At 45.1% G+C, this 15173-nt stretch overlaps 1 long non-coding RNA gene across 1 annotated transcript; it reads right to left on the reverse strand.

Moving 5' to 3' along the window:
- Positions 1 to 3692: 3692 nt before the first annotated feature.
- On the reverse strand, positions 3693 to 4586 carry LOC123164036 (uncharacterized). Its single transcript, XR_006482144.1, has 2 exons — positions 4444 to 4586; positions 3693 to 4268 (listed from the first exon to the last, which is right to left on the reverse strand). It is a non-coding gene; the product is annotated as an uncharacterized lncRNA (long non-coding RNA).
- Positions 4587 to 15173: the final 10587 nt, after the last annotated feature.

Genomic DNA, 15173 nt, shown 5'->3' on the forward strand with positions numbered 1-15173 from the left:
AATTTTTCATCAAGATTTTCACCCTCCGAAACATTGGGACGCCCTCTAGCTAAAGTTGACTCTTCTTCAGTCCCTTTATCATCAATTTTAACATTAATAAACAAGGAATCAATAGAAGAAACACCAATCATGTTAAGATCTTCATCATTTTTATGAAAGCAATCACTAGAAAACGCTCTTTCTAAAAATTCTCTTTTAGCTCTAAGCATAGCGGTTCTTTTCTTACTTTCATCCAAAGAAACATATAAGGCTTTAATTGATTCATCAACCTTGGATGGGAAAGCTTTCAACATGAGATTTTCTACATCATGGGAAATTCTATCAATGCTTCTACACATATCATCAATTTTATTCAACTTTTCCTCTATCGTCGTGTTGAAAACCTTTTCAGCATTGATAAATTCTTTAATATTACTCTCAAGATCAGAGGGGTTCCTATTATTATTGTAAGAAGAATTTCCATAATTATTAGAGCAATTTCCCGGGAAAGGCCTAGGATTAAAATTACCTCTATAAGCATTGTTATTAAAATTGTTTCCCGAGACAAAATTCACATCTACGAGATCACTATTTTTCTCAATCAAAGTAGACAAAGGCACATCATTAAGATCAATAGGAGCATTTTTACTGGCAACCAACTTCATAAGAGCATCAACTTTTTCACTCAAAGAATTAATTTCTACAACCGAATTAACCTTTTTACTAGTAGGTGATCTTTCGGTATGCCATTGTGAATAATTTGCCATAATATTATCTAGCAATTTAGTAGCTTCACCCAAAGTAATTTCCATAAAAGTACCACCCGCGGCGGAATCTAAAAGATTTCTAGAGGCAAAATTCAATCCCGCATAATTTTTTTGTATGATCATCCAAAGATTTAAACCATGAGTAGGACAATTTCTTAGCATCAATTTCATTCTTTCCCAAGATTGTGCAACATGTTCATGCTCAAGTTGCTTAAAATTCAAGATTTGAGTTCTAAGGGAAATAATTTTCGCGGGCGGAAAATACTTAGTAATAAAAGCATCCTTGCACTTATCCCAAGAATCGATACTATTGCGAGGCAAAGATGAAAACCAAATTTTTGCACGATCCCTTGAAGAGAAAGGAAATAATTTCAACTTCACAATATCATTGTCCACATATTTTTTATTTTGCATATCACACAATTCTATGAATGTGCTTAGATGGGACGCGACATCCTCATTAGGAGTACTGGAAAATTGATCTTTCATAACAAGATTCAACAAAGCGACATTAATATCACAAGACTCTCCACTAGTGGCGGGAGGAGCAATCGGAGTACTAAGAAAATCATTATTGTTGGTATTGGAAAAATCACACAATTTGGTATTTTTATTCGTGTATTTTGTACGCGGGTGAAAATTGTTCTTGGAGGTTGGGAGGAGGAACAGGAAGACGGACTGTTGAACAAGCATCACCGTGAAAGGTCGGGCTGTCAAAACGCACGAATTAGCGTCGCTAGTCCGTGCCTCATCAAGTGGTATTCAGAGCAAAGGTTAGTCACGGCGTTTCAGTTTGCAATATTGTATGCAGAGGCGAGCATCAACATGTTGAGGAAGAACTTGTTGATGGAGGAGGAAGGCATCGGCGAGGTCGTTCTTTTTCACACTCGTTGTGTCATGAAGGAGCGGTTTGTCAATTTGACGATTGATGAAGGTTCTGCGGTCAACATGATGAGCATCGAGGTGGTGAAAAAATTGGGGCTGAATATGGCACCCCTTGAAAGACCGTACACGCTGAAGTGGTTCAAAGGTGAAATAAAAACTACGCATCTGATTTTGCTAATTTTTGATTTGGGAAAATATTGTTGTGCGGAATTTTTTCACATTTGTCCAGTGCCCATGGTGTCGTGCCATATGCTACTTGGGAACCCATGGTGCACGCGTGTTGGGGCTGTTCGGAATGTCAAGAAAAATATTTCTCTTTATCATGGAAGGGCCAAAGAATTTGTTTTATTCCTATGCCGGTGGATGTGTTCACGATTGATTGGAAAAATCGTTTGCGAAAAAGAAGAGAAGAGCTACACGAAATAAAAGAAGAAGTTGACGCACCGATGAAGGGTCTAAATCTCTTGGTGGAGAAGGTGCAAGGGGGTGGTGATGCTAAAGGGCAGCGGTGGAGAGTTTTTAAAACACAATGCAAGATCAAGGACCTGGCATGCAAGCTGATAATTGATGGTGGTAGTTTTACTAGTGCTATTAGCAAAGATCTTGTGCAAGCATTGGGTTTGTCCATGTGGCGGCACCCGCAACCGCACCACGTGGAGTGGCTATACAAATCCAGGAAATTAAAGATTACACATAAGGTGCGTGTGCCATTTGTTGTTGGAGATTATATTGACAAGGTGGATTGTGATGTCTTGCCGATGGACGCTTGTCAGTTACTATTAGGGAGGCTGTGGCTGTTCGATCATGACGCGGTGCATGCCGGGAGATCCAACACATACTCATTCATGTATGGTGGAAGGAAGCACGTGCTAAAGCCAATGCTGGATAGTGAAATCACTAGCGAGCAGCAAGTTCGAGAGAGGAGTGTTCAAAAATGACTTGAAACCGCAGACGGTTTTGCTTCAAGGGAGGGAGGATGATACACACACAATATCGCCATACATATCATCAGGTGATAACCAGTTAAGGAATCAAGCCATGATGCCTGCAAAAAAAAGGAATCAAGCCATGAAAAAGTTGAGGAAAATAATCCTACATGTGCCGCCAAATTTCATCGAGGAAAAGATGGTGTGTTGCGTCAAGTATGTGGATCATGGTTCAGCGGTACAAGAAAATTAAACCGGGTTTATATGGTGCCTGCTAGACATGCTGAGTTTCGTAAATATATGACACATGACGTACGTAAATTAAATAGTCCGCCGCATGTCAAAGTGCAACGATGATGGATAGACAAGCAATGCAAGAGTCAAGAGGAGCCGCAGCCAGATGAATGTTATTCCCACTTTTCGTACGCCTCCCGGGAATATTAGGATCGGCAGCTTCCATTTCAAACTCCGAGCTAATATATTTGATGGATCTGCTAAAGATAAGTTTCCATGTTTTGTTTAAATTGTGCTTTTATCCCATTAGGTAGTGCTATGTGAGAAGCGAAAGTAGTATTTTTTCCATGTAAAAAGGTCCACGTATGTTATAAACGTGATGACCAAGTTGTATTGATAAGAGTCTAGATTGTGTTGGCCTTCGGCCATGTGCGTGCGTGCGGGTCGGCTATATAGTAGCCAATATAAGTCAGATGAGTTGGAGTTTAGTTTTGGAGTTTAATAAAAATACAGAAAATGCCCGAGTTCGGGGCGACCAGATCATGCGTATCTTGTGTGATTTTTCCATGAGGGAAATTTACTAGCGACTGGAGGTTGATCATCATATCAACATCTACGTGCTGATCCGAGGGGGTAATTATTTTTATTGTGTATTTTGTACGCGGGTGAAAATTGTTTTTGGAGTTTGCGAGGAGGAACAGGAAGACGGACTGTTGAACAAGCATCGCCGTGAAAGGTAAGACTGTCAAACGCACGAATTAGTGTCGCTAGTCCGTGCCTCATCAGCCACACACACATAAAATACTTGAAATCTAGTTTACACCTAATAATTTTAAAAATCAGACTAGCAATATCAACCTTGACATTGGTCGCCCATATTGGTTACTTCTACACTCTGCGATATACTGCTTGATACACATGATCCAGGGTAGCAAATTACAAGCATAAGTATGCTAAAGAGGAAAACGAATAGAGCCTAGATGGGAAGTAGCTAGGTAGGCGTGGCCAAATGCGTGATCGATCGTTCAGTGTCATTTTGTTCGGCATCCTTGATACTTACACTGACGCCATCAGTTCTCCCAATCAATATAGCCGTTGAAGCAGGGGTTGAGCTTGCGCGTACGGTTGCTGGTCGTCTCGTCTTGGCCTGCGGTTGTTTTGGGCTGCTGGTGGGCCTGAGTAATAGAGGTGTTAACAGCCAAGAACGGACGCCCCGTCCTCCTCCCTCCCAACCCCTCTCTTGCCATGGCAGCATGGTAGCAGTTACACGTCGGCGGCGGAGGGGCGTACTTACGGCGTACGGACTGTGCCACCATGGCTTCTTCATTCCTGAACCCCTCGCGGGCGCTCAACACAACTACGTAATCCAGCACCGCCGACACGGCGGCCATGCCCAGCGCCGGCCACGGGCATAGGCCACGAGGATGAAGACGACGTACATGAGCGAGAAGCATCCAAACAGCACCCCGAAGACGCACTGCACGCACGAAAGAGAAAATTATACATATTCACGACGAGACGACTACGTAGCAATCCCGCAAAAAAAAAGACTACGTAGCAGTACAGTTTTATACTTATAGGTTATAAAATTGGGTAGCTTCTTTTTTTAGACAAATAAAATTGGGTAGCTAGAACGATGATGGTGAACGTACGCCAGGCCCAGGGATGTAGTCGTCGCTGGCAGGCCAAGACTCTTCCGGCTCCACGGCGGCGCAGCCTTTCTCGAGGTCCACATATTTCCCCATCATGCCTCTTCGGACGTTAGGATTCGGCCGCCTCTCTTCGTCTCTGTCGTTTCAGCCTGCCCCCGTATATGCTTTGTCAATCGATCCGAGCTCCGTGTATATATAACCGGCCAGCGCATCGCGTTGCTAACTGGTAGTAGAACTGTAGTCGTACTCGGTTATCTCGAGGATAGCATCCGTTTCGGATCTGAACTCCGGGACGCGGCCAGTTATCCTTCTTCTAAGCGTATTTCTTCTTTCTTTCTTTTTGAAAATGTCCAGCAATTGCTGGCTATTCCATTGATTCATAGCAGGAAGAACATGGTGATAACAAAAAAGGTGTCGGGTGGTCAGGGACCAAGGATGAAAAGAAAAGAACATAAAAAAAGGCATCTAGAAGCCAAAAATCTCACGGTGGCTCCCCGAAGGGACTCTCAATACAGTTCGCTCCAGCGAGTCTCCATAACTCGATTGAGTTTCTTATTTCCCTCACAATGTCAGAGGTGGAGGCTGTCTTGTTTTGGAAGGTGCTTCTATTCCGTTCTTGCCAGATCTCCCAGCATGCTGCCAGCAGCATGGTTTTTGTTCCTTTCCTTTCCCTTGGCGCTGCCTTGTTGATGATTTCTCTAATGATCAGCAGCGGCTGCTTCTGGCGCCACTCGTCCTTCGGCGTGAAGGTGGAGCAGCCGCGCCATGATGCCACCTGTTGCCACATGCTCCATGCCTTGGGGCATTCCTAGAATATGTGTTTGCTTGTTTCAAGGTTTCTGTGGCAGAGTTGGCAGAAGTAGCCGTTCGGCTAGCCCCGGCGTTGGAGTCTGTCGTTGGACCAGACTCGGTTCTGTAGTAGCAGCCAAAAGAACATCTTGATCTTCCCTGGAGCCCAAGTTTTCCATATGATGCTATCAAACTCTGAAAAGTGCCGGCCCTGGAAGTGCATTTTGTAAGCGGAGCTTGCTGTGTATTCCCCTTTCGCCTCCAGGTTCCACCGAATTTGGTCCCTTGCTTCTCCATTGAGTATGATGTTTGCCTCTCGATTTCTCCAGTGCAGCCGCAGGAACTCCGGCAGTAGCTGGTTGACATCACCATGCTCAAGGTCGCTCATCCAAGTGTGGTTGTGTAGCGCCTCATAGACTGTCCTGTTTTTGCGCCGGGAGTGGTGGAACAGATTTGGGTAACTCTGAGCAAGGGTTCCTGGTCCCAGCCAGGTTGATTGCCAGAAGATCGTTGTTCTGCCATCGCCAACCGTCACCGTTGTTGTTGTGGCAAATAAAGCTCTGTCATCCTCGTCGCATGGCGGTGGTGTGCCTACCCATGGTCTGTCCGGGTCCTTCCATGCAAGCCATAGCCAACGTGGCCAGAGGGCTCGGCTGAAACTTTGAAGGTCGAGGATCCCGAGCCCACCCCTCTCTGTTGGAGTACACACCGTTGGCCAGTTTACCTTGCAGCTGGCCCCTGTTATAGCCTCCTCCTGCTTCCAAAGGAATCTTCTCCTGCACTTGTCAATCTCCTTGAGCAGCTTTGGTGGCACCCGCAGCACTGAGAAGGAAAAGGTGGGCATCGCGCTGAGGACGCTTCGGACCAGCACTCTTCTGCTGGCAAAAGGGAGCAGCCGGCCTTTCCATCCCGCTAACCTAGCTCTAATTCTATCGATGAGGAACTGCTGGTGCAATAATTTAAGCCGCGTGGTCGTCACGGGGAGGCCTAAATACTTTATAGGGAAGGAGGTAATGAAGCCGCCAAAACTACCGAGGATCTCAGAGAGATCAATGTTCTCGCATCTGATCGGTGTTGTTGTTGACTTCGCCGGGTTCACATGCAAGCCTGTGGCGTTTCTGAACTCATTCAGGATCTCCATGATGGTGTCTACTTCATGCCGGTCTAGGTTTGCGAAGATGACCGCGTCGTCCGCGTATAGGCTGACTTTGAGCTTGATCTCACGGCCTGGCAATGGTGCGATCAGATCTTGCTCCACCGCCGCCTTGAGCACTCTATGAAGAGGATCAATGGCTAGAATGAATAAGAGCGGCGAGAGGGGGTCACCCTGCCGCAGCCCTTTGCGGTGCCTAATCGTTGGCCCTGCGATGCCATTAAGCAGGAAGGTCGACGAGGAGGTGGAGAGGAGGAGTGCAATCCAATCTCGCCATCTCGCGCTAAAACCTAGTTGTTGAAGTAGCTCTAGCAGATATTTTTTTGCGGGGAAATATCCGATCTATTCATCTTCGATCATGGCAGTACAACGAACACCAGAAGTAGTAAAAATTACATCCAGATTCATAGACCACCTAGCGACGAGTACAAGCACTGAAGCGAGCCGAAGGCACGCCGCGTCATCGCCCCTCCTTCACCGGAGCCGGGCAAAACTTGTTGTAGTAGACAGTCAGGAAGTCATCGTGCTAAGGCCCCATAGGGCCAGCGCACCAGAACAACAACCGCTGCCGATGAAGAGTAGCATAGATCGGAAGAATCCAACCTGAAGACACAAGAACGTAGACGAACGACCAACAAATTCGAGCAAATCCACCAAAGGAAGATCTGCCAGAGACAAACCTCCACACGCCCATCGATGATGCTAGATACACCACAGGAACGGGGACGAGGCGGGGAGAACCTTCTTCCATCCTCAGGGAGCCGCCATCGTCTCGCCTTCCTGAGTAGGACACAAACCCTAACAAAACTCAAAAACACATCTAAAAATGGAGCCCTCCCACCGGCAAGGCTCGGGATCCACCGTGCCCCCATGGCCCTAAGGCCACCGGAGACGAGGCGGACCGGCGGCGGCGCCGGCGGGAGGCGGAGGAACCCTAATTTTTAGGGGAGGAACGATACATCTCCGTCGTATCTATTTTTCCAAACACTTTTGCTCTTGTTTTGGACTCTAATTTGCATGATTTGAATGAAATTAACCCGGACTGACGCTGCTTTCAGCAGAATTGCCATGGTGTTATTTTTGTGCTGAAATAAAAAATCTCGGATTGTGCTGAAAATTTACAAAGAATTATTTCAGAATATATAAAAAAATATTGGCGGAAGAAAATACCAGAGGGGGGCCATCAGGGCGCCACAAGCCCAGGGGGCGCGCCACCCCCCAGGGCGTGCCGTCTAGGCTTGTGGGCCCCTGACAACTCCCGTAACCCTATCTCGAACTCCATAAGTACCTACCCGCCAAGAAAAAAATCAAGGAGAAGGAATCATTGTGTACGATACGGAGCCGCCGCCACCTCCTGTTCTTCATCCGGAAGACAGATCTGGAGTCCGTTCTGGGCTCCGGAGAGGGGGATTCGTCGTCATTGTCATCACCAATTTCATGATGCTCACCAACGGATGCGAGTAATTCCTTTGTAGGCTTGTTGAACGGTGATGGGTTGGATGAGATTTATCATCTAATCGAGTTAGTTTTGTTAGGTCTTGATCCCTAGTATCCACTATGTTCTAAGATTGATGTTGCTATGACTTTGTTATGCTTAATGCTTGTCACTAGGGCCCGAGTGCCATGATTTCAGATCTGAACCCTTTATGTTTTCATGAATATATATTTGTGTTCTTGATCCTACCATGCAAGTTATATACACATATTACGTGTTATGATCTGCATACCCCAAAGTGACAATAGTTAGGATTCTTTCCGGTGATTACCGTAATTTGAGGAGTTCATGTATTCACTATGTGTTAATGCTTTGTTTCGGTTCTTTATTAAAAGGAGGCCTTAATATCTCTTAGTTTCCTTATGGACCCCGCTGCCACAGGAGGGTAGGACAAAAGATGTCAAGTTCTTACTATAAGCACGTATAACTGAATACATGCCTACATTACATTAATGAATTGGAGCTAGTTCTGTGTCGCCCTAGGTTATAACTGTTATATGATGAATGCCATCCAACGTAATAATCCATCACCGATCTAATGCCTACGAGTTTTTCACATATTGATCTTTGCTAAGTTACTATTTTGCTGCTGATGTCACAATCATTATAAAACTGCTACTATTACTGTTACAGTTACTGTTGCTACCGTTACCACTATTATCAAACTATCATATTACTTTCCTACTGATCACTCTGCTGCAGATATTTAGTTCTCTGGGTGTGGTTGAATTGACAACTCAACTGCTAATACTTGCAAATATTCTTTGACTCCCCTTGTGTCGAATCAATAAATTTGGGTTGAATACTCTACCCTCGAAAACTGTTGCGATCCCCTATACTTGTGGGTTATCAAGGAAGCAGTCGCGTGGTGGGAACACAACATATATAGGTAGGTATACATAAGGTGTTCTAAACTTTTTCTAAATCGGATGACTCAGTTCAGTTGTATGTATTTCATACTGAAATATCCAAAACATCTTATAATAGTGAACAGAGGGAGTAGGAGACAATTGCATAATGCACACTCAAACTTGAAAGATGGTCAGAGAAAACAGGAATTAGGTCACACCGCCTCTGGCTCTCCTCCAAAAAAATTAGGGTTCCTCTGCCTCTCATTGGCGCTTTGATCCACCTTGTCTCCGGTGGATCCAGGCCCTTGCTGGAGGGAAGTCGAGACGACGATGACTCTCTGAAGATGGAATAAGGTTCGCCCCGTCTAGGCCCCGTTCCAATGGCACGTCTAGTATCGTCGGTAGGCGTGTTGTGGTCTGTCTCCGGTGGATCTATCTTTGTTGGATATACTCAAATCTGGTCATTATTCGTCATACGTTTGTGTGTCTTCAGGCTGGATCCTTCCGATTTACGCTACTCTTCATTGGCGGCGGTTGTTGTTCTGGTGTGCTGGTCCTATAGGGCCTTAGCATGACGACTTCCTGATTGTCTACTACGACAATTTTTGGCCGGGTCCGGTTTGAGTGTGTAGTGACGCTTAAGAAGGGGTAGTGAACGCCGGATTCATTGGCCAACGCGGCAGTAACAAGCGGAAGCCCTATCAAGGCAATAAGGACGGCCCGTCAACGCTGGACAAAACATTGGATAAACCATGCGCAATTGATAGCCGCATAATGACGACGGTAGCCAGGCCAGGCCAAGTAGTGGAGGCCAAAAAAAAGTTCCCTTCCGACATCAAGGGTGTGAATATGATTTATGCCACTCATGTCACAAGGAAGGGGAGAAAGGGCATGCTTCGAGATGTCTATGCCATAGAGCCAGTAGCGCCAACTTACAGCCCATGGTCGGAAATCCTGATCCCCTTCGACCGAACTGACCATCCGACGAGCATCCATCACGGAGGCACCGTGGCGTTAGGGGTCGACCCAATCATGGACGGTTTTCATCTGACCCGAGTGCTCATGGACGGTGGCAGTAGCATCAACCTGATATACGCCAACACAATCAAGAAAATGCACATGTATTCGGCTAGAATCAAACCTAGTTCCACCACCTTTGAAGGTATCATACCAGGAGCCGAGACTCAATTCTCGGGAAGCGTCACCTTAGACATGGTCTTCGGCACTCTGGATAACTTGCGCAGCGAAGAGTCAATCTTCGACATTGTACCCTTTCGAAGTGGTTACAATGCGCTCCTCGGAAGGACCGACTTTGCCTGATTCCATGCCATCCTCCACTATGCTTATTTAAAGCTTAAGATGCCGGGGCCAAATGCCATCATTACAGTTAATGGAAACACGAAATGCTCCCTCGGGACCGAGGAGCAAATGGCGGTTTCGCAGCCGAAGTACAGTCGGCTGAGGAGGCATCAAGAGCACGAGCGGCATCAAACGAAACCGTCCTTAAAACGAAACAGTCCAGACGCTAAACTTACGCGTGGTCATATCATCCTCTCCTCCTTAAAATGAAACCGTCCTCGGTTTTGAGTTGATCTCTTCAACAATTCTTTTATTAGCAGACTGAACGACAACATTAAAAATTTCTACAGCTTCGACCTTCTTCGGTTCTTCTTCTTTCTGCTTTTTTATCTTCTTAAGATGTTCTTTTTAGAGGAAAGGCTGACGTCCGACTTTATAGATAATGGAATTGCTATTTCACATCTCAATGTAATATACTACTCTAAGGTGAGAACCGTTGATCTTATTTGTCTTTAATTTTTGATCAACATGATCTCGTCTTAATTTTCCTGCTTGTCCAAAACCAACCGTTTCATTGACGTGCACGTCGGCCTGTTTTAGTTCACCCGAGATGAGGCGGCCGTTGTTGGTTTTCTTTTTCTCGTGAGCTCGGGCTGATCTGCACCCGCTCGATGTGTTTGTGGGCTTTTCTGTTTGTCAGAGCGGCCGCTTTTATTTCTCTCGAGACGTGCGGTGCCCATTCATTTTCCTTCAGTCCCCCCTTCACGCGAAGAGCGGGTTGAAACTTGAAAGTGAGAAGGGAGGAATGGAAGTGAGCGATTTTCCACTCCAATTCTCTCTTTTTTTTTCTTTTTTTACATTTTCTATATTCTCTTTGCCAATTTTATTTTATTTTTTCATTTTTTTCTTCTTTGTTATTTGTTTTAAATTCATGAATTTTTCCACTCTGTCATCTATTCATTTCAAATGGCGTCCAAATCTTGATCATGGATTGTTTTGTTGCGCTTGTCCCGTATCACGTCATGCGTCTGGTGTCGACTTATTAGTCTGCCCACACATGCGTCTTTTCTTGGGCCATTTTCATGGCGCCTGGGTCCTGTTTCGGATTTGGTTTTGCTATTCTCACCTAGATGAGAGTTAACAATGTCTCATCTAACTCATTCCATTAGAAATACGTGCTCGTTGTTATTGTGTCGTGTTTTCTGTTCTTCCCTCGTGAAGCTATGAGGCATGATATGAATTTTTCGAGTGGGCCGTTTTTATGTTTTGTGTATTTTTTTGGGTTGTAGCTTTTTTGTGCCACATGTCTTTTTGTTCCCCTTTTTGTTTATTTTGGTTCAACTGTGTAGCTAGAGAAGAGCGTGACTAGATTTTTTCTCTTTCGGATCTGCTAAATCTCATCTAGATGAGATCTGTGATGTCTCGTCTAAGTCTATAACTATCCAATTTGTTCGCTTTAATGTTTGCACAAACTCGATCATGCGCGTCTGTGTCATCTCGTGCTTTTTTGTCATGCGTCCTCTTTGTCTCGTTTTATTTTGTGTCGGTTTGTTCTCTGTTTCTTTTCACATGGGCCCATGTATGTTGCCTTTTGGGGGACGTGGCCCATTTCTCTTTTCTTCATTTTCACTATGAATTTTTGTGGTATGGTGTAGAGTCCGGCCTCGGCTCGCAAATGGGCTCGTAGTTGTCCCAGTTGAGTGGGGGGAGTGGGGATCGGGCCTAGGGTTCGGTTGGGGGAGTGGGGGGTTATGGGGGAGAGGTGGGCCGGCTGGCTGGGCGGTGGCCTGGTGGGCCGTTCGGCCCGGGGGGAGGGGTTGTCTTTTATTTAATTTTAACTTTTTAAAACTTTTCTATTTTCTAATTTCTTTTCACATATTTTTAGATTTATAAAATACAATTCTTGTACCTAAAATAGCACAATAATTCGGGACACTGCCTCAATTAGTTTGAGGTTAAAATAAAATATTTTAGTATTTTTATAATTTAAAAAGTGATTAAATTAATATTTAGGATACTGTTTTGATTAATTTAGGGCATTAAAGCGCTATACAAGAAATGTTGGTTCACCACCAATATTAACAAACGATTATTTGCAACAACTCGAACATTTTAGTTTTCACGTTTAACAAATTTGAATTTTGACTTTAATCTTGGTTTTGAATTTGAGTTGCGATTTGGATCAAGCGAAGTTTAGCAACAGTAACATGATGACATGGCATCATTAGTAGAGGGTTACTGTAGCTTAATTATTCGGGCGTCACATCTTGGGGACAAGTTGCTTGGATCATGCAAATATTAGCCTTGTTCAATGATTCTTCAAAGTTGGGTTGAATTGTAATTCAAATGAGACTTGATACGAAAAGCCCAATTAGAAAAGTTAGTCAAATCAAGCTTAGGAGGAGAGCCATGATTGTTTATATGAGGCGAAGGGACCGGACCACCATAGACCGGAAGAGGGGCAACCGCGGCGTGGATGCCCGGCCCATTCTTTCCTTGAGAAGAATTAGGCTTCAAGCAATTAGCCGTCCCCCTAGGGGATTTAACATCCATTTCCGAGACAATAGGATCAACTATTTTCTCGGTAGCGGTAGTGGGTTTCTTGCAATCAAGGAATTTATATAGCATGTCTTGGACCTTGTCCACCATTAGAGTTTTAAGTGAGGCCATGACCTCATTTAAAACATCTCAGGTGGGCACGGTCGAATCCACGTCTATGATGATGTCCTCCCCTTTTTCCCCATCGTCGACCATACTCTTTAGGCGGTAAAGACTTTAATAAACAGATGGGGCTTTGCTACCAACTGAAAGGATCGGTATGGTCGACTAGAGGGGGTGAATAGGTAGCTAACAACTTTTAACTTATCTTAACACAATTAAGGCTCAATAAGAAAATAGGTTGTCTAGATATGCAATTAGGTGGACAATCTATATTACAAGCACAACAACAACAAATGCAAGCACAAGGTAAACACAGAATAAAAGCTTGCACAAAGTAAAGGTACGAAGTAACTGCAAGTGGAGTCGATGGAGACGAGGATGTATTGCTGAAGTTCCCTCCTTTGGGGGAGGTATGTCTCTGTTGGAGAGGTGTGGAGCCACAATGCTCCCCAAGATGTCAATAGGACCACCTTATTCTTCTCATGCCCACACACAATGCAAGATGCCATGATTCCACTAGCGGTGCCCTTGAAGGAGGCAACTGAACCTTTACAAACAAGGTTAGGGATCTCACCACAACTTAATTGGGAGGCTCCCAACCCCACCATGAAGGTTCACCATAATGGAATGTGGCTTCGAGGTGGCCTCTTCCGTCTAGGGAGCCCAAACACCCACGAGTAATATCTAGGTCTCCTCCCTCAATCCCTAGCAAATCAACAAGTTTGGTTGGCTAGTGAAAGAAGATCGAGCAAGTTGGACCTTGAGAAAGAATGGAGCAAAATGGGAAGGAAATAGGTGAGCTTTGTGGAGAAGAAGACTCACTTTATATAGTGGGTAGTGTTGGGGAATGTAGTAATTTCAAAAAAAATCCTACGCACACGCAAGATCATGGTGATGCATAGCAACGAGAGGGGAGAGTGTTGTCTACGTACCCTCGTAGACCGTAAGCGGAAGCGTTTATCAACGCGGTTGATGTAGTCGTACGTCTTCACGATCCGACCGATCCAAGTACCGAACGCACGACACCTCCGAGTGCTGCACACGTTCAGCTCGATGACGTCCTCGCCTTCTTGATCCAGCAAGACGGGCGAAGTAGTAGATGAGTTTCGGCAGCACGACGGCGTGGTGACGGTGTTGGTGAAGAACAATTTCCGCAGGGCTTCGCCAAGCACTGCAGAAACTATGATGGAGGATAAACTAGAGGGGACAGGGTTGCCGGCACATGGCTTGGTGTTTCTTGATGTGTCTTTGGTGCTAGCCCTGCCCCTCTATTTATATGTTGAGCCCTGGGGTCGAAACTTGGAGCAAAAGCCTCCTCAAAGTTCGTTTTGCCCGAAAGGCAAGAGTCCCACTCGGACTCCAGGACCAAATGCCACAAACCTTGGCGTCTGGCCCAGACGCCATGGGCCTCGGCGTCTGGCCCAGGGCCAAACACCAGGGTCTCCGGCGTTTGGCCCCCTGGCCTCCGCAAAACTCCTTTTGCACCGACTTATAGCCCCGTGGGCCTGACCCCTTGGCCTAACCATATCATCCAATATATGAATCTTTACCTCTGGACCATTCCGGAGCTCCTCGTCATATCCGTGATTTCATTCGGAACTCCGAACAACATTCGGTCACCAACATACATAACTCATATAATACTATATCGTCAACGAACGTTTAAGCGTGCGGACCCTACGGGTTCGAGAACTATGTAGACATGACCGAGACACTTCTCTGGTCAATAACCAATAGCGGAACCTGGATGCCCATATTGGCTCCTACATATTGTACGAAGATCTTTATCGGTCGAACCGCATAACAACATATGTTGTTCCCTTTGTCATCGGTATGTTACATGCCCGAGATTCGATCGTCGGTATCTCGATACCTAGTTCAATCTCGTTACCGACAAGTCTCTTTACTCGTTCCGTAATACAACATCCCGCAACTAACTCATTAGTTACAATGCTTGCAAGGCTTAAGTGATGTGCATTACCAAGTGGTCCCAGAGATACCTCTCCGACAATCGGAGTGACAAATCCTAATCTCGAAATACGCCAACCCAACAAGTACCTTTGGAGACACCTGTAGAGCACCTTATAATCACCCAGTTACGTTGTGACGTTTGGTATCACACAAAGTGTCCCTCCGGTAAACGGGAGTTGCATAATCTCATAGTCATAGGAACATGTATAAGTCATGAAGAAAGCAATAGCAACATACTAAACGATCAAGTGCTAAGCTAACGGAATGGGTCAAGTCAATCACATCATTCTCCTAATGATGTGACCCCGTTAATCAAATGACAACTCATGTCTATGGCTAGGAAACATAACAATCTTTGATCAACGAGCTAGTCAAGTAGAGGCATACTAGTGACACTATGTTTGTCTATGTATTCACACATGTACTAAGTTTCCGGTTAATAAAATTCTAGCATGAATAATAAACATTTATCATGATATAAGGAAATAAATAATAACTTTATTATTGGCTC

Source organism: Triticum aestivum, chromosome 7D (assembly GCF_018294505.1).
Source record: "Triticum aestivum cultivar Chinese Spring chromosome 7D, IWGSC CS RefSeq v2.1, whole genome shotgun sequence".
NCBI classification, from domain to species: domain Eukaryota; kingdom Viridiplantae; phylum Streptophyta; class Magnoliopsida; order Poales; family Poaceae; genus Triticum; species Triticum aestivum.